Source organism: Somniosus microcephalus, chromosome 7 (genome assembly GCF_052327205.1).
Source record: "Somniosus microcephalus isolate GS21.2 chromosome 7, FLI_Smic_1.0, whole genome shotgun sequence".
Lineage (NCBI taxonomy): Eukaryota > Metazoa > Chordata > Chondrichthyes > Squaliformes > Somniosidae > Somniosus > Somniosus microcephalus.
The window spans coordinates 17,672,504-17,692,709 of record NC_140993.1 but is presented as its reverse complement, the minus strand read 5'-3'; the positions used below and the strand labels follow the sequence as shown (position 1 = coordinate 17,692,709).

Genomic DNA, 20,206 nt, shown 5'->3' with positions numbered 1-20,206 from the left:
TAGGACACAGGCTGCAGAGTTTAGGATAAGCTTACGGTTTACGGAGGGCACAAGATGGGAGGCTGGCCAGGAGAGCATTGGAATAGTCGCGTCTAGAGGCTCAAATTCATAGGCTGTGTTCTTTCATCTTCTCTCCTTCTCTTAAACATTTATGATGTCCTCCACTATGTCTGCACCGCACTAACTGAATCTGTAAATCATAACATCAAAGGGGGACAAATAACAACTAGTGCTCAAAGCTCAGAAAGGAAGATGGCGCTTGACAAACCTCATTTGAGGAGGTGGTGGATGGGGAACTGCAGTGGATGTGGTGTACACGGACTTTCAGAAAGCCTTTGACAAGGTACCACACAGGAGACACTTGGAGAAGATTATAGGATATGGAACTAAGGGATAGGCAGCTAATTGGATTAAAAACTGGTTAAAAGGGAGAAAACAGAGTAGGAGTTGGGTTTCTCACTTTGTTTGGAAGTGGGTAGCGGTGCCCTATAGAATTCTGTTCTGGGACCACTTCTGTTTCATTGACATCACTGATTTGGATATAGGGCTAGAGGGCGTGGTGTTCAGATTTCCAGCTGATACTAGAATAGGAGGCATAGTGTAACAGTTCAATTTCTGACACCAAATATGGTTTGCAATTATTCTCCTTTTATTTGTATTCGACCAAGTCCAGGTACACTCATTGGGCCGTATTTTCCGATCGGAGGCTTCCTGCATGCGGAGGCCTCCGATCTGGAAAAAAATCTACGGACTTACTTGAGGGCTCCCGAAGTGCGTATACTTCCGCTCCTGGGCCTCTCCAACTCGAAATGTGCAGGGCCCACGTACCCCAGAGGCACAGGCGGTTCGCAAGCGTCCCTGGGATCACGTGGGCCATGGGGAGCCAGTAGGAGAAGGGAATCTCCCTTCATACACTTGACAGGTAGACCTGTCAAATATATGAATAGGGATCACCCCAAAAACACTGTAAAACAGTAACTAAATTTAAAAAAAAAAAAAAAATTTTTAATGAGTTGAAATTACAATAAGTTATAATATATTAAACAAATTTAATTTTTTGAAAAAAATAATTAGTTATTTACGGGGCTAAAAATAAACTTTTTTATAAAGTATTTTTAAATGATAAATGAGTGAAAAAATTTTAAAACTTTTTTTCACATCTTATGCTGGTAAAAGCAGGCCTTGCGTCTGCTTTTACCAGGCGTAAGATTTCTAAGGGTTTTCTGTGGGCGGAGGTTCTGCAGAAAGCGGAATTACCCGCCCGCAGAGGCCCTTCTCCAGGGCAGGTGTCCGATCTGTCAGGAGCATTCTTGACAGATCGGAAATGCCGGTTTTCAGCGCGTGCGCTTGGCATGCCTGAAACCGGCATTCCCGATGTCCCGACGGGTGTGTACACAACGCGTACACACCCGTAGGGATCGGAATATACGGCCCAATATCTTTAAGCAGTAGATATACAGAGCAATAAGCGATACTACCGCGTGTTCTTTCCCCGGGTAGAGATGTAATCTTCGTTGTTGTTCCTTTCCAATCCTGATTCTCTTTCTATAACTTGTTATGAAAAGCTTGAGATCTTTATAGTCTGTTTCTCACGGAATACTGTCAGTGCTAATTAATTATGGCATGACAAGTGTTATTGTGAACAAGACCGGCAGAAAGGATGCATTTCCTCCAAAATGACATGCCAACTTGTTTTCACCCATTGTTCCATCTCCTTATCTCAAAACTACCTAGGCTACCTGTTTCCCAATGTGACCATGAAAACAAGTCAAGAGGCACGAATCTTATACATCCTGTCGTTTCAGCAAACACCTAAACCACAGTTAAACTGTACCCTGACTAATCAAACCCTAAAGCACCGTGGGAATGAACAACTTTTAACCATTTCATTAAGAAAAAAGAAACTCAAAACTTTAATCATATGAGATTAAACCAAATCCTAATCCGACGTATATATGTATACACAACTAGGGTATCGTACAATAATACATAATTCTGAGGTCCAAAGGAAGGCTATTGATAAGATGGTGGAATTCAATGTCATCAAATGTGGGGTGGTACATTTTGATTAAAAATAAATGTATTTTTTCACCCCCAATGCCAGGTTTATGATTTTCACTTCCCTCCAAGCTGTGGAAGAAGATTGGATGAAGGTGAGGAGCAGGGATACTAGTGACCTGCCACTCAATTCTTTTTAATTCATTCTCAGGATGTGGGCATCGCTGGCAAGGCTGGTATTTATTGCCCATCCCCAGTTGCCCTTAAGAAGGTGGGGGGGGCGAGCCCTCTTCTTGAACCGCAGGGGTTCGTGTGGCGAAGGTGCTCCCACAATGTTTAGGTGGGCAGGTCCAGAATTCTAACCCAGGGACGACGAAGGAACGACGACATATGTCCACGTCGGGATGGTGTGTAACTTGGAGGGGAACTTGGAGGTGGTGGTGTTCCCATGCGCCTGCTGCCCTTGTCCTTCTAGGTGGAAGAGGTCGCAGCTTTGGGGGCTGCTGTCGAAGAAGCCTTTTTTAACCCCTTTGAAACAGCAAAGATAAAGGGCAAATAAAAGTTGGCCTTGACTCTACCAAGAGTGACACATGTATGTACCTAAGTGAGGAAGTTATGATCACGGCCTGGAGTTCTGTTCTTTAGAGGGTTTAGAATTCTAAACTGTGTGCCTTAAAAGGACCGTTTGTCCCATTTTCAGAATTCTCGTTCTACCTGGACCCCTCCTTTACCCTCTCTAGATCTTTTCGTTGCTAACTGCCGGAGTGACATCGGCCATCTCAATTTCTCTGCTCTGCTCACTCACTCCAACCTACCTCCCTCTGAACTTGCAGCACTCCATTCTCTCCGCTCCAACCCCAACATTGTCATTAAACCTGCTGACAAGGGTGGTGCTGTTGTTGTTTGGCGAACTGACCTCTACCTAGCGGAGGCTGAATGCCAACTCTCCGACACTTCCTCCTACCCCCCCCCCCCCCCCCGGACCATGACCCCACTACTGAACATCAAGCAATCGTTTCCAAGACTGTCACTGACCTCATCTGCTCTGGAGATCTTTTCTCCATGGCTGCCAACCTTATAGTTCCCCAACCCCGCACAGCCCGCTTCTACCTCCTTCCACAAACAGGACTGCCCTGGTAGATCCATCGTTTCAGCCTGTTCTTGCCCCACAGAACTGATTTCTTCCTATCTCGACTCCTTGTCCATTCTCTTCCTGCCTACATCTGCGACTCTTCCGACTCCCTCCGCCAATTTAACAGTTTCCAGTTTCCTGGCCCCAACCGTCTCCTTTTCACTATGGACGTCCAATCCCTCTACACTTCCATCCCCCACCAGGACGGCCTGAAGGCACTCCGCTACTTCCTTGAACAGAGGCCCAACCAATCCCCATCCACCACCACTCTCCTCCGCCTGGCTGAACTTGTTCTCACTTTGAACAACTTCTCCTTTGACTCCACTCACTTCCTCCAAATTAAAAGTGTTATTATGGGAACCCGCATGGGTCCTCGCTATGCCTGCCTTTTCGTGGGCTATGTGGAACATTCTTTGTTCTAGTCCTATTCAGGTCCCCTACCTCACCTCTTTTTCCAGTACATTGATGACTGTATCGGTGCTGTTTCCTGCTCACGCCCTGAACTAGATTCACTTTGCTTCCAATTTCTAACCTTCCCTCACCTGCACACGGTCCATCTCCGACTCTTCCCTTCCCTTCTTCGACTTCTCTGCCTCCATCTCTGGGGATAGGCTATCGACAAACATCCCACTGACTCCCACAGCTACCTGGACTACACTTCCTCCCACCCCGTTTCCTGTAAGGACTCTATTCCATTGTCCCAGCTTCTCCGTCCCCGTCACATCTGCTGTGACGATGCCACCTTCCATACTAGTGCTTCCGATATATCTTCCTTTTTCCTCAACTGAGGATTCCCCTCCACCGTGTTGACATGGCCCTCGACCGTGTCCGTTCCATTTCCCACATTTCTGCTCTCACCCATTCCCCTCCCTCCCAGAACCACGATAGGGTTCCCCTTGTCCTCACCTTTCACCCCACCAGCCTTCACATTCAACAGATCATCCTCCGGCATTTCCGCCACCTCCAGTGTGATCCCACCACCAAACACATTTTCCCCTCCCCTCCCAGCATTCCGAAGGGACCGCTCCTTCAGCGACACCCTGGCCCACTCCTCAATCACCTCTAACACCCCGTCCCCTTCCCACAGCACCTTGCCATGCAAGTGCAGGAGATGCAACACCTGCCCTTTTACCTCCTCGCTTCCCACTGTCCAGGGCCCCAAACACCCCTTCCAGGTGAAACAGCGATTTACTTGTACTTCTTGCAATTTAGTACACTGTATTCGCTGCTCACGATGCAGTCTTCTCTACAACGGGGAGACCAAACGCAGATTGGGTGACCGCTTTGTGGAACACTTTCGTTCATTCCGTAAGCGTCACCCCGAGCTTCCGGTCGCCTGTCACTTTAATTCTCCGCTCCACTCCCACTCTGACCTCTCCATCCTCGGCCTCTTACACTGTTCCAACGAAGCTCAAGGAACAGCACCTCACCTTTCGATTAGGCACTTTACAGCCTTCTGGATTCAACATCGAGTTCAACAATTTCAGATCATAACCTCTGCCCCTATTTTTCCACGTGGCAGCTGTTGATGATTCTGCCATTCCCATTTACACCTCTTTTGTTTCGTAACTTGTCCCATTACCATTTCCTTTTGCTTTGTACAATCGTCCCTTTTTTCATTTATACTCTGCACCCTATCACAGACCGTCGCTTTTGTTCTTTCCTCCCCTTTCCCTGCCTCTGCACCTGCTTAAAATCTGTTACATCTCTAACTTTTTCCAGTTCTGACGAAAGGTCATCGACCCGAAACATTAACTCTGTTTCTCTCTCCACAGATGCTGCCTGACCTGCTGAGTATTTCCAGCATTTTTTGTGCCCTAAAACATATTGGTCTGGATTTTGCGGTGGTAATGATGGCGAAACAGTCAGTGTTCGCCGTCATTACCCCTCTGAAACTGACCGTAACTTCAGGATTTAGCACAGGTGCAGATAAACACGGAAATCCTGAAGTTGCAACCAGTCATTCCCTGCTCTGCCACAGGCTGCGCTGTGGAACTCCCCAGAGCCGGCAATCAGTAAAATCAGTTGAACAGACAAAAACTTAAGCTTTTCTGCACTAATATCGCTGTTAAACACCCCATAAAAAGTTAAGCCTTGTTGGAATAGATGTAACTGGGATTTTAATGGTGTATTGACTACTGAACAACCATTCTGGCCCTGAAAAACTAATTTTATATTTGTGTAATGTCAAATTTCTCAATTATGATTTTAAAAATTACTAGATTTAAAAAATAATATATATGTATTTTAAAAGTTTGTTTATGATATTTCAGCTTTTATCTTAACCCCATGTGTATGTCCCAATTTTTATTGTACCCTCTGTAAAACATTTTTTTTTTAAGTGCAGATAATCGGTGCTTTTTATTTCCTGGTTTGCTGCCCGTGAGAATTCTTCAGTTTGATTGTCTGCTTAGACATTATAGCTAATATACGCTGGGGATCCCCTTTTGACAGCGTTACAATCAAATTAAGGTCGAGAAAGCTAAAGTTCTCGCCACAGAGATCGCAAGATGTTTGTGGGCAGCTTTCTTCCAGGTCAGCGGCGATCAACGTCACTTCACTGCTGACTGCAAATTCCAGGCCATTTTAAATAAAAACCAAATAAAAGAATAACACAAAATATATATTTTTTCACTTTCCAATGTTCTCTCCAGCCCCAACTACAGGAAATGGCTGCTCAGTGTGAGATGCTGTGTCAACCAACAGACGTGTGAGACCCTATGCAGACATGGTGTACCCAGACCCCTGTCACTTCAATAGGTCAGTCCCTGGGAGAGGCAAAAAACAAAGAGGAAGGGAAAAAAAATCCAATGTCAATTTAGAAAAAATGTGGTGAAATTCCTTTCCGACCCCTGAACGTAATCAAACAAACTGCAGGAGCCCACGCAGTAGCTCAGTGAGTCTCGCTGTTGCTGGCTACCCTATAATTGACTTGAAATGGCCTCATTTGTGAAGCTCTTGGGTTAAAAGCTGTGTTAAGATAAAACATGAAGGAATTTTGCACCATCACATTAACCAGTGAACTCCCAGAGGAAATTAACAAGTGCAACAACATGTGGTAAAGGAACAGTCATACTTCAGATCCCCACAGGGGTTCTGTTCTAGAGAGAGAGAAACTACTTCTGCTGGTTGGGGAGTCTTGGACTAGGGGGCATAGTCTAAAAATTAGAGCCAGACCTTTCAGGAGTGAAATTAGGAAACACTTCTACACACAAAGGGTGGTAGAAGTTTGGAACTCTCTTCCGCAAACAGCAATGGATGCTAGATCAATTGTTAACTTTAAATCTGAGATTGATAGATTTTTGTTAACCAAAGGTATTAAGGGATATGGGGGTAAAGGCGGGTATATGGAGTTAGGTCGCGGATCAGCCATGATCTCATTGAATGACGGAACAGGCTTGAGGGGCTGAATGGCTTACTCCTGCTCCTATGTTCTAGTGTTCGATCTCCTGGCCTCATTTTCTCCATTTTGCTCACGATGCCCATGACTTGTACAACACCACAATGATTGGCATCTTGCCATTCAGTACAGTGCAAGAACTGTGAACCTTTTATCCTAGACCCAGCACTACCAACGGACAGAAGATTTGGTTGAATATGCTTTAAGATGTGATCCTCATCTTCAGATTTAGCTTCCATGGGTGAATTTGCTACCATTGTGGGTTTGTGAAGCTCCCCCTTCAACTTGCCACATAAAAGCAGCAATTATTCTGTGGAATGGGATCCTCTGTACCTAAAGGCCTATTTAGTGGATATAGTAGATGCATTGCTGGTCATCTTCCAAAATTCTATAGACTCTGGAACAGTTCCCATGGATTGGAGGGTAGCTAATGTAACCCCACTATTTAAAAAAGGTGGTAGAGAGAAAACGGGAAATTATAGACCGGTAAGCCTGACATCGGTAGTGGGGAAAATGCTAGAGTCCATTATAAAAGATGTAATAACAGAGCACTTAGAAAACAGTGACAGGATCGGACAAAGTCAACATGGATTTACAAAAGGTGAATCATGCTTGACTAATCTACTGGAATTTTTTGGGGATGTAACTGGTAGAATAGACAAGGGAGAACCAGTGGATGTGGTGTATTTGGACTTTCAGAAGGCTTTCGATACGGTCCCGCATAAGAGATTGGCGTGCAAAGTTAAAGCACATGGGATTGGGGGTAAGGTACTGACTTGGATAGAGAACTTGTTGGCAGACAGGAAGCAAAGAGCTAAATAAACGGATCTTTTTCCGAGTGGCAGGCAGTGACTAGTGGGGTACCACAGGGATCTGTGCTAGGACCCCAGCTATTTACAATATATATTAATGATCTAGATGAGGGAACTAGATGTAATATCTCCAAGTTTGCAGACGACACAAAGCTGGGTGGGCGTGTGTGCTGTGAGGAGGATGCAGAGAAACTCCAGTGTGATTTGGACAGGGGTGATTGGGCAGATGCATGGCAGATGCAGTATAATGTGGATAAATGGTGGCAAAAACAGGAAGACAGATTATTATCTTAATGGCAATAGATTGGGAAAAGGGGAAGTGCAACGAGACCTGGGTGTCCTTGTGCACCAGTCGCTGAAGGTAAGCATGCAGGTGCAGCAGGCGGTTAAGAAGGCAAATGGTATGTTGGCCTTCATAGCGAGAGGATTCGAGTAGAGGAGCAAGGATGTCTTGCTGCAGTTGTACAGGGCCTTGGTGAGACCACACCTTGAGTATTGTGTGCAGTTTTGGTTGCCTTATCTGAGAAAGGATGTTCTTGCCATGGAGGGAGTGCAGCGAAGATTCACCAGACTGATACCTGGGATGGCAGGAATAACGTATGAAGAGAGATTGGGTCAATTAGGCTTAAATTCGCCAGAGTTTAGAAGAATGAGAGGGGATCTCATTGAAACTTATGAAATTCGAACAGGACTAGACAGACTAGATGCAGGAAGGATGTTCCCGATGGCGGGGGAGTCCAGAACCAGGGGTCATAGTCTAAGGATAAGGGGTAAGCCATTTAGGACTGAGATGAGGAGGAATTTCTTCACCCAGAGAGTGTTGAACTTGTGGAATTCTCTACCACAGAAGGCAGTTGAGGCCAACTAATTAAATATATTCAAGAAGGAGTTAGATATATTTCTTAAGGCTAAAGGGATATGGGGAGAAAGCAGGGACAGGGTACTGAATTTGGATGATCAGCCATGATCTCATTAAATGGCGGAGGAGGCTTGAGGGGCTCCTATCTTCTATGTTTCTATGTTTCTGAGGTCACAAAGTTCTCAGCCGTAATCTTTCCACGACTGCGTGCTGCTCCCCCAACCATTGGATTGGGGCGGTACCGCTAACGCGCCCTTGCGGGCCTGATGCACCCGCTCTGAATGTGCTAATGAGTCCGCGTCCCTGGGATTTTGGGTTGGGATCGTCAACAGTGTCCTCGTTAAGCTGCGTGGCCATGCAGTTCTCTGGCTCGCCAGCTTTACAATGCACAATTAATTGGCCCGCGCAGCCCCTTAAAGGGGCAATGCACCCAAAAAAAATTAACGGGAGCATCGGTCATCGCCCATGGTAACCCCCCATCTGGTGGTGCAGAGACATAGGGATTTCAGACCCCTTTGTTTCTGGTTCTTATGGAGCGAGTCTCGTACCCTGACAGGAACTAGAAAGTCAACCTAATCACGTTCAATTTTCCATCCTGGTAGTATTTTTTTGCTTTACTGGTTAATAAAACTTGATGCACAAAGACAACAAAATAAAACATCTCTGACTGTCAATGATACCAGCGAGGTTTGTAAGCCCCTTTTTAACACTTTAGCAGAAACTCAGTCTGGCTCCACTGGTATTAATTTATTATACACACTTGCTCAATCTTATTGGAATCACATCATTGCAAATTTACTGACATGACATGCTTCTGCCCAAAAGTCAGAAATATAATAGCGTTTAATCCCCGGACAAAACTTTACTTGGTTAGTTCAGCCTGATAGAAGCCGCACTGCTGACAGTTGTGTATATGGAGAGATCAGAGCTGTTAGTTCACAGATTAGAGCTGTGACCTCACTGCTATAAAGAACTAAAGAAAGACTTGCATTTCTACAGCGCCTTTCACAACCTCAGGATGTCCAAAAGCACTTTACAGCCAATGAAGTACTTTTTGAAGTGCAGTCACTGTTGTAATATGGGAAACGCAGCAGCCAATTTGTGCACAGCAAGCTCCCACAAACAGCAATGAGGTATGGTCAGAAATGGGGATGTTTGCTGATGACTGCACAGTGTTCAGCACCATTCACAACTCCTCAGATAATGAAGCAGTCCATGCACACATGCAACAAGACCTGGATGACGTTCAGGCTTGGGCTGATAAGTGGCAGGTAACACTCGCGCCACAGAAGTGCCAGGCAATGACTATCTCCATCAAGCGAGAGTCTAACCACCGCCCCTTGACATTCAACGGCATTACCATCACCGAATCCCCTACCATCAACATCCTGAGGGTCACCATTGACCAGAAACTTAATTGGACCAGCCACATAAATACTGTGGCAACGAGAGCAGGTCAGAGGCTGGGTATTCTGCAGTGAGTGTCTCACCTCCTGACTCTCCAAAGCCTTTCCACCATCTACGAGGCACAAGTCAGGAGTGTGATGGAATACTCTCCACTTGCCTGGATGAGTGCAGCTCCAACAACACTCAAGAAGCTCGACACCATCCAGGACAAAGCAGCCCGCTTGATTGGCACCCTATCCACCACCTTAAACATTCACTCCCTCCACCACCGGCGTACTGTGGCTGCAGTGTGTACCATCTACAAGATGCACTGCAACAACTCGCCAAGGCTTCTTCAACAGCACCTCCCAAACCCGCGACCTCTTCCACCTAGAAGGACAAGGGCAGCAGGCGCATGGGAACACCACCACCTCCAAGTTCTCCTCCAAGTCACACACCATCCTGACTTGGAAATATATCGCTGTTACTTCATTGTCGCTGGGTCAAAATCCTGCAACTCGCTCCCTAACAGCACTGTGGGAGTACTTTCATCACACAACTGCAGCAGTTCAAGAAGGCGGCTCACCACCACCACCTCGAGGGCAATTAGGAATGGGCAATAAATGCTGGCCTTGCCAGCGACGCCCACATCGCATAAAAACAAATTAAAAAAAAGATCACCAGGTAATCTGTTTTAGTGATGTTGATTGAGGGATAAATATTGGCCAGGACAGCGGGGATAACTCGCCTGCTCTTTTTCGAAATAGTGGCCACGGGACCTTTTACATCCACCTGAGAGAGCAGACGGGGCCTCAGTTTAACATCTCATCCTAAAGACGGCACCTACCGACAGTGCAGCGCTCCCTCAGCACTGCACTGGAGTGTCAGCCTAGCTTTTTGTGCTCGAGTATCTGGAGTGGGGCTGGCCCACAACCTTCTGACTCCGAGGTGAGGGTGCAGCCCACTGAGCCACGGCTGACACACTGACCCATAATTTGCGGCCACTACAGACGCGTACAAGGTGAATACACGCCCGTAGGGGCCGCGCAAGTTCCGGATTTTTGCACGCGAAGTGCATACGCGAGAACCTGGAACTTGCGATCTGTCAAGAACGTTCCTGGCAGATGATCTGCATCCCTGGGGAAAGGGCCTCTGCGGGCGGAGAGTTGATCCATTCTGCCCAGCGAATGCCCGCAAAATTCTTACGCCTGGTAAAAGCAGACGTAAGGTTTGTTTTCACCAGCATAAGAGTTTAAAAAACAGAAAAATACATTTTATCAATAATTTATACATTTAAAAACCTGTGAAATCAGGTAAGATTATTTTTAGCCTCTTTACAACATTTAACTTTTATTTTCAAAATATTAAATTTTTGTTTTAAATATTTAATTAAATTACATTTTAATTAATTTTAAATGTGATTTTTTTTTTTTAATTTGATGTCTAGGTGTATTTTTTGGTGGTATTCCCATTCATGGGGTTTCTGTACATACGGAATCTCCATCAGCATGAATGGCGATTCCCTTCTGTCATTGGTTGGGCCGGCCCACGTGATCCCAGGGATCCCTCGCGAACCGCCTGCGCCCCCTCGGGAGACGTGGGCCTCTACCCGCGGGTACCCGGAGAGGCCCAGGACCGCGAGTCTCCGTACCTCCCGGACCACCAGGTACCCGGGCATTTTATTTGCGGATCGGAGGCATCTCCCCTCAGGAAGTCTCCGCCAGCAAATTCAGGGCCACTGTGTATAAGTCGGATCGTGTGTCTGCTCACTAATGATCCGTTTTCACTATAGTACTCTTTCAGGAATTTTTACATTCCTTTGTACAACATACAAGTATGAACGTAAATAGGAACAGGAGGAGGCCATTCAGCCCCTCGACTCTGTTCCGCCATTCAATTAGATCATGGCTGATCGATATGTTAAATCTGTGCAAACTATAAAAAAAAGCTAGTAGTAAATAAAATTAGGTGTAAAATACCAATTTGGAAATCGTGGAAATAATTACCTGTGCGCTTTAAAGAACTTTATCGTGGGAGCGTGTAGTAAACTGCCTGTCTGGTGAAATTCTCAAGCTGCTGTTAAATTACAGCACTGTCACTGAACAAAGCACTGTCATATAAATGTGATGACAGGACTTTGGTGAGACCACACCTGGAGTACTGTGCACAGCTTTGGTCTCCTTATCTAAGGAAGGATATATTTGCCTTAGAGGCAGTGCAATGAAGGTTCACTAGATTGATTCCTGGGGTGAGAGGGCTGTCCTATGATGAGAGACTGGGCCTATACTCTCTGGAGTTTAGAAGAATGAGAGGTGATCTCATTGAAACACATAAGATTCTGAGGGGGATTGACAGGGTAGATGCTGAGAGGTTGTTTCTCCTGGCTGGAGAGTCTAGAACCAGGGGGCATAGTCTCAGGATAAGGGGTCGGCCATTTAAGACTGAGATGAGGAGGAATTTCTTCACTCAGAGGATGGTGAACCTTTGGAACACTCTACCCCAAAGCACTGTGAATGCTCAGTCGTTGAGTATATTCAAGGCTGAGATCGATAGATTTTTGGACTCTAGGGGAATCAAGGGATGTGAGGATTGGGCGGGAAAGTGGAGTTGAGGTCGAAGGTCAGCCATGATCTTATTGAATGGTGGAGCAGGCTCGAGGGGCCGAATGGCCGACTCCTGCTCCTATTTGTTATGTTCTTATGTGACACTAGTGCCTCTGGCGACACAAAATTCCAGCTCAAGAGGTGTTTTTTCCCAACGCCACTGGAGACAAGACACAGCCAGTGGGAAACATAAACAGGCATTAATTTACTCTGGTCATGGGCAGGCTCAGCAGGACAACATTGTGCCCAGCTTCCTGTGACATCTGGGAAGGTTCGATGTCCAGAAACAAAAGTGACAATTCCTGCTGGACCATGATCCAGGCCCCAATATTGCTGTAATCTCTGCCCCGTATTGTAAACATTCTGAAAATCAGAGCCCGAGCTGAGCCACGTCAAGCAGGTTTGCAATATTAACATGATTAACCCATCAGAATAAATCAAAAAGCAAAATCTGCATTTGCTGTAAATCTGAAGCAAAAGCAGAAAATGCAGGAGACCCTTTGCAGGTCAGGCAGCGTCTGTGGAGAGAACTCAAGTCAGTCGCTATTTGGGTGTGGAACCTTTCCTCAGAACCAGAAGATGTTACAGATGAACAGCCTCGGGATGTTTCCACCTCCGTAACATCGCCCGACTCCGCCCCCGCCTCAGCTCACCTGCTGCTGAAACCCTCATCCATGCCTCTGTTACCTCTAGACTTGACTATTCCAACACACTCCTGGCCGGCCTCCCACATTCCACCCTACATAAACTCACCCACAACTCTGCTGTCCGTGTCCTAACTTGCACCAAGTCCTGCTCACCCATCACCACTGAGCTCGCTGACCTACATTGGCTCCCGGTTAAGGAACGCCTCGATTTCAAAATTCTCATCCTTGTTTTCAAATCCCTCCATGGCCTCGCCCCTCCCTATCTCTGTAATCTCCTTCAGCTCCACAACCCCCGAGATATCTGCGGCCCTCCAATTCTGGCCTCTTGCACATCCCCGATTTTAATCGCTCAACCATTGGTGGCCATGTCTTCAGTGGCCGAGGTCCTAAGCTCTGGAATTCCCTCCCTCTACCCCTCCGTCTCTCTACCTCTCTTTCCTCCTTTAAGACACTCCTTAAAACCTACCACCTTGACCAAGTCATCTGCCCTGATATCTCCTTATGTGGCTGGGTGTTAAATTTTGTTTGATAATCGCTCCTGTGAAGCGCCTTGGGAAGTTTTACTACATTAAATGCACTATATAAATGCAAATTGTTGTTGTTGTTGTTCTGCAGGGGGCTCACAGGCCACTGCCATCATGGGCAATAGATGAAGAAATGTCTGCTTTGTTTACAGGGAGTCAAAGGTTCCAAATTAGATGATAATCCTTTGAGTGAGAGAGAGAGAAAATGTGAATAATTCATCTAGTAATATGATCTAACTGGAGATCTCCTTAGTGGAATCAGATCTTCTCTATTATGGTTCTAACAGACCACTACAGGTCACAAATTAGCCACAAGCAATGCTCTAAGTAAGATGTATGTTAAAGTGAATGCATTCTGCAAAATAAGCTCGAAAACATCCCTGTGAATAAAAATAACAGCTGATCAAATTAATTGTACTGACAGACAACCGACGGACCGAATGCCTAATAATTAAACCGAGGGTGTAGTTATAATTTTTTTTTTAATCCTGAAATATGCAGCAGGTTATCTGAAAGAGAAACCTCGGCTAATGTTTTGTGTGTGACCCTTCATTAGAACTGCAGGCCAAACATAAAGGGGTTTCTCCAGCCTTGTTCTGATGAAGGGTCGCATGTAATGTTCCCTCTAATTTTTTCAGTGTGCCAGTGCAGCCTTCGGTCGCCTGAGGAAGAGAGTGTTTGAAGACCAGGACCTCCAACCCGGCACTAAGCTCATGGTCTACTTAGCAGTAGTGATACCTGCCTCAGAGACATGGACAGCAGGCACCTCAAAGCAGTGGAGAGGTACGACCAACACTGCCTACGTAAGATCCTGCAAATCCATTGGCAGGATAGGCGCACCAACGTCAGTGTTCTCGCTCAGGGCAGCATCCCCAGCATCGAAGCTTTGACCACGCTCGATCAGCTCCGATGGACGGGTCACATTGTCTGCATGCCCGATACAAGACTCCCAGAACAAGCGCTCTACTCGGAGCTCCGACACGGCAAGAGAGCCTCAGTTGGGCAGAGGAAACGCTTCAAGGACACCCTCAAAGCCTCCTTGAAAAAGTGCAACATCCCCACTGACACCTGGGAATCCCTGGCCCAAGACCGCACAAAGTGGAGGAAAAGCATCTGGGAAGGCGCCGAACACCTCGAGTCTCTTCGCCGGGAGCAAGCGGAAGCCGAGCGCAAACAGCAGAAGGAGCGAAAGTCAACCCAAGCACCCCACCCACCCGCCCCTTCAACCACCGTCTGCCCCACCTGTGACAGAGACTGTAGGTCCCATCAGTCACCTGAGAACTAATTTTTAGCGTGGAAGCAAGTCATCCTCGGTTCCGAGGGACTGCCTAAGAAGAATTTTATTTTTCGTGTGTGGTGGCCGCGCATGCGCGGTATCTCCTCTAGCAGCAGGAGTTGGTGAGCGGCCTGCGCGGGATCTCGCGATTGGTGTGCGGCCGCGCACCTCACGGGGAACATTGGTCACGTGTTAACCCATTTTTCTTTTTCTGAGCAGATGCTGGAAATCTGAAATATAAAATATAAATCTGGAAATACTCAGCAGGTCAGGCGGCATCTGCGGAGGGAGTTGGCCTTTATTATAAGAGGATTTGAGTATAAGAGTGAAGACGTCTTACTGCAATTTTATAGGGCCCTGGTGAGACCACACCTGGAGTATTGTGTACAGTTTTGGTCTCCTTACCTAAGGAAGGATATACTTGCCATAGAGGGAGTGCAACGAAGGTTCACCAGACTGGTTCCTGGGCTGAGGGGATTGTCCTATGAGGAGAGATTGAGTAGATTAGGCCTATATTCCCTAGAGTTTAGAAGAACGAGAGGTGATCTCACTGAAACATACAAAATTCTTACAGGGCTTGACAGGGTAGATGCAGGGAGGATGTTTCCCCTGGCTGGGGAGTCTAAAGCCAGGGGTCACAGTCTCAGAATAAGGGGTCGGCCATTTAGGACTGAGATGAGGAGAAATTTCTTCACTCAGAGGGTGGTGAATCTTTGGAATTCTCTGCCCCAGAGGGCTGTGGAGGCTCAGTCGTTGAGTATATGCAAGGCAGAGATCGATAGATTTTTGAATATTAAGGGAATCAAGGGATATGGGGATAGTGCAGGAAAGTGGTGATGCGGTAGAAGATCAGCCATGATCTTATTGAATGGCGGAGCAGGCTCGAAGGGCCAAATGGCCGACTCCTGCTCCTATTTCTTATGTTCTTATGTTCTAAGAATAAGGCGGTAATAAGGACTGCAGCGGTTCAAGAAGGCGGCTCACCACCACCTTCTCAAGGACAAGTACGGATGGGCAATGAATGCTGGCCTTGCCAGCGAAGCCCACATCCCGTGAAGGAATAATAAAAAAGAAATTCCACGACACTATTCGATAAAGAGCTGGGGAGTTCTCCCCAGTGTCCTGGCCAATATTTATCCTTCAACCAACATCACTCTGTTTCTCTCTCCACAGATGCTGCCTGACCAGTTGTCTATTCTCAGCATTTTCTGTCTTAACTGAGATTTCAGTATACAGATTTTTCTTTCTACCAATGCTTTGCAATTATCCTATTGAATAATGCCGTGGGATCTTTTTTAAATATTATTCATTCACGGGATGTCCTGGAGGGGTCAAGGACAGAATCCATTTGGTTAGAGTTGAGAAATAATAGAGGTGCCATTACACTACTAGGTGTATTCTATAGGCTATGGTAAGTGGGACTAGTGGGAAGGATATAGAGGAGCAAATTTGCAGGGAAATTACAGAGAGTTGCAAGAACTACAGAGTAGTGATAATGGGGTACTTCAACTATCCTAATATAGACTGGGATCGTAATAGTGTAAAGGGCAGAGAGGGGAAAGAATTTCTGAAGTGTGTTCAGGAGAACTTTCTTCATCAGTACGTTTCCGGCCCAGTGAGGAAGGAGGCATTGCTGGATCTGGTTCTGGGGATTGAGGTAGGTCAAGTGGAGCAAGTGTCAGTCGGGGAACATTTAGGGAACACTGATCACAGTATCATAAGGTTTAGATTAGCTATGGAAAAGGACAGGGAGCAATCTAGAGTAAAAATACTTAATTGGAGGAAGGCCAATTTCAGTGGGATGAGAATGGATCTGGCCCGGGTAAATTGGAATCAAAGATTGGCAGGCAAAACTATAATCGAACAATGGGCTGCCTTTAAAGAGGAGATGGTTCGGGTACAGTCGAGGTACATTCCCACGAGGGGGAAAGGTAGGGCAACCAAAGCCAGAGCTCCCAGGATGACGAAAGAGATAGAGAGTAAGATGAAGCAGAGAAAGGGCACATACGCCAGCTGTCAGGTCGAGAATACATCTGAGAATCAGGCTGAATATAGAAAGTTCAGAGGAGAAGTGAAAAAGGAAATAAGAGGGGCAAAGACAGAGTATGAGAATAGATTGGCAGCTAACATAAAAGGGAATCCAAAAGTCTTCTATAGGCATATAAATAGTAAACGGGTAGTGAGAAGAGGGGGTGGGACCGATTAGGGACCAAAATAGAGACCTACGCATGGAGGCAGAGGGTATGGCTGAGGTACTAAATGAGTACTTTGCATCTGTCTTCACCAAGGAAGAAGATGCTGCCAAAGTCATGGTGAAAGAGGAGGTAGAGGAGATACTGGATGAGATAAAAATTGATAAGGAGGAGGTACTAGAAAGGCTGACTGTATTTAAAGCAGATAAGTCATCAGGAGCAGATGGGATGCATCCTAGGATGCTGAGGGAAGTTAAGGAGGAAATCATGGAGTTATTGGCCATAATATTCCAATCCTCCTTGGATACGGGGATGATGCCAGAGGACTGGAGAATTGCAAATGTTACACCATTGTTCAAAAAAGGGTGTAAGGATAAACCCAGCAACTACAGGCCAGTCAGCTTAACCTCGGTAGTGGGGAAGCTTTTAGAAACTATAATCCGGAACAAAATTAACAATCACTTCGACAAGTGTGGATTAATTAAGGAAAGCCAGCATGGATTTGTTAGAGGGAAATCATGTTTAACTAACTTGATTGAGTTTTTTGTTGAGGTAACAGAGAGGGTTGATGAGGGCAATGCGGTTGATGTGGTGAACATGGACTTCCAAAAGGCGTTTGATAAAGTGTCACATAATAGACTTGCCAGCAAAGTTGAAGCCCATGGAATAAAAGGGATACGGAATTGGCTAAGTCACAGGAAACAGAGAGTAGTGGTGAATGGTTGTTTTTCAGACTGGAGGAAGGTATACAGTGGTGTTCCCCAGGGGTCGTTACTAGGACCACTGCTTTTCTTGATATATATTAATGACTTAGACTCGGGTGTACAGGGCACAATTTCAAAATTTGCAGATGACACAAAACTTGGAAGTATAGTGAACAGTGAGGAGGATAGTGATAGATTTCAAGAGGACATAGACAAGCTGGTGGAATGGGCGGACACGTGGCAGATGAAATTTAATGCAGAAAAGTGCGAAGTGATACATTTTGGTAGGAAGAACGAGGAGAGGCAATATAAACTAAAGGATACAATTCTAAAGGGGGCGCATGAACGGCGAGACCTGGGGGTATATGTGCACAAATCATTGAAGGTGGCAGGGCAGGTTGAGAAAGCAGTTAAAAAAGCATACGGGATACTGGGCTTCATAAATAGAGGCATAGAGTACAAAAGCAAGGTAGTTATGATGAACCTTTATAAAACACTGGTTCGGCCTCAACTGGAGTATTGTGTCCAATTCTGGGCACCGCACTTTAGGAAGGATGTGAAGGTCTTAGAGAGGGTGCAGAAAAGATTTACGAGTACGATTCCAGGAATGAGGGACTTCAGTTACGTGGATAGACTGGAGAAGCTGGGGTTGTTCTCCTTCGAGCAGAGAAGGTTGAGAGGAGATTTGACGGAGGTGTTCAAAATCATGAGGGGTCTGGACAGAGTAGGTAGAGAGAAACTGTTCCCATTGGTGGAAGGGTCGAGAACCAGAGAACACAGATTTAAGGTGATTGACCAAAGAACCAAAGGCGACATAAGAAAAACTTTTTTACGCAGCGAGTGTTTAGGATCTGGAATGCGCTACCTGAGAGGGTGGGATGGGTGGAGGCAGACTCAATTGTGGCTTTCAAAAGGGAATTGGATAAGTACCTGAAGGAAAAATAATTTTCAGGGCTGCGGGGGAGTGGGACTAGCTGAAGTGCTCTTGCAGAGAGCCGGCACGGGCTCGACGGGCCGAATGGCCTCCTATTGTGCTGTAACCATTCTATGATTCTATAATTGTAATAGAATATGAAAAAAAAATAAAGATTATTGACATTCACAAATTGAAACAAAAGACAGATGGCGTTGGTAATTAGCTGAGGGGTGGGAAACAATGGGAACTTCTCAGAGAGGTTATGGCGGGATGGAGTGAGAACTGTTGAGCCTGGAGCCCCAGTGTTCACTAATTCTGTTCAATCCTGTCCCTAATTCACAACACTGATTTTGATTCATAAACTCGATGAAAATTGATCAGATATGCAGATCACAACAAACTGGAGAAGGAAGAGTTCTGATGAAGGGTCATCGACCTGAAATGTTAACTCCGTTTCTCTCTCCACAGCCTGACCGGCTGAGCGTTTCCAGCATTTTCTGTTTATATTTCAGATTTCCAGCATCCGCAGTATTTTGCTTTTGTGGAAAAGGCAGCTGATTCTGAGGAGACAGCTGGGGAAACCCGAAATGCTTTGGACAAAATATGTAAGCGGCCAGAACAATGGCAGATACATTTAATATGGGCTAATGTGAAGTGCTGCACATTAGAAGGAAACAAGTGGTTCTGCCAACTTACATGAAAAGTAACAAAAATTACCTCATAAAATGCTCAAAGGCTCATTGTTTACAGTTTCCCAGTTTTTAATTAACAAGAAAACCCCAAGTTAATTCAGATGATGAAGATTTTGTAACTAATTTTTTAACTTTTCAATCGAGAAAAAATAAATCCATTCTCAATAAATAACCTTTGTTGACATAAAGGAAAACAAAGAAATCGTCACTGCTGCTAATCGCACAGGTTGCTTAACGGAGCACTTTAACAGTCGAAAAGTTGTTAATATTTTAAAGGAGATCTTCCTGAGATAAATCTTTCAGAAATGAATCTCAAGTTTGTTTGAAAGTCTTTTGGGAAAACATAGAGGCCTAGAAATTGGGCACCATAGCGCCTCCCGTTATCGCCTCCAGGGGGGCGCTGAGCACTTACCGCCCGGGCGTGGCGAGAAGATCGACTCCCGCTACATTCGGCGGGAGGTTTGCGGCGGCCGTATGGCGTTGCGCCCCCGATCTCCTTCGCCCGGAGATTGTGACGTCATCGCCCCAGTAGCGCCCCGGACCTGAACTTCGGTTCCGCTCCCTGCAGCATTGCCGGGTGAAAACACTGACAGCTGCAGGAGGCGCTGATCAGGCGGCCGAGCGCTTCGGGGGGGCGATACTTAAAGGCCAGGCGGCTGAGTTAGGGAAAAAAAATTCTGAAATGCTCGTTCTCTTTTTTTTGTCCATTTGTCTTCCCCAGCACTTGATCAGCCCAGCACTCTGCTGCAGTGCATCGGGCTGATCGGGCCGGATTGTGGCTGCCGTCGGGGACCAGGTAAGTTTTCCCCTTGCAGAGCCTACAGCGATGGCCCTTCCCTTTAAGGGAGGGAAGGAGCCTTCCAACGTGGCAGCACTGCACAGCCCAGTGTGCAGCGCTGCTCACCTACCGCCCCGCCTGCTGCCTGTCGCGCTCCAGGAAGGAAGCGGTGCGCTTGCTTTAGCGCTCCACTCCATTCCTGGAGTGCAAAAACCCCAAATTTTTCTAAATTTAAAAGTTATAATGAATTTGTCCCCCAGAAACTCAGACATCGTCACAGGGTGAAG

The 20,206-nt window shown here is 46.2% G+C and overlaps 1 protein-coding gene across 1 annotated transcript in view; it reads right to left on the bottom strand.

The window, feature by feature from the left end:
- LOC147114538 (uncharacterized) overlaps positions 1–20,206 on the bottom strand; it is a 41,208-nt gene that overhangs the window by 9,684 nt on the left and 11,318 nt on the right. The window lies entirely within an intron of this gene.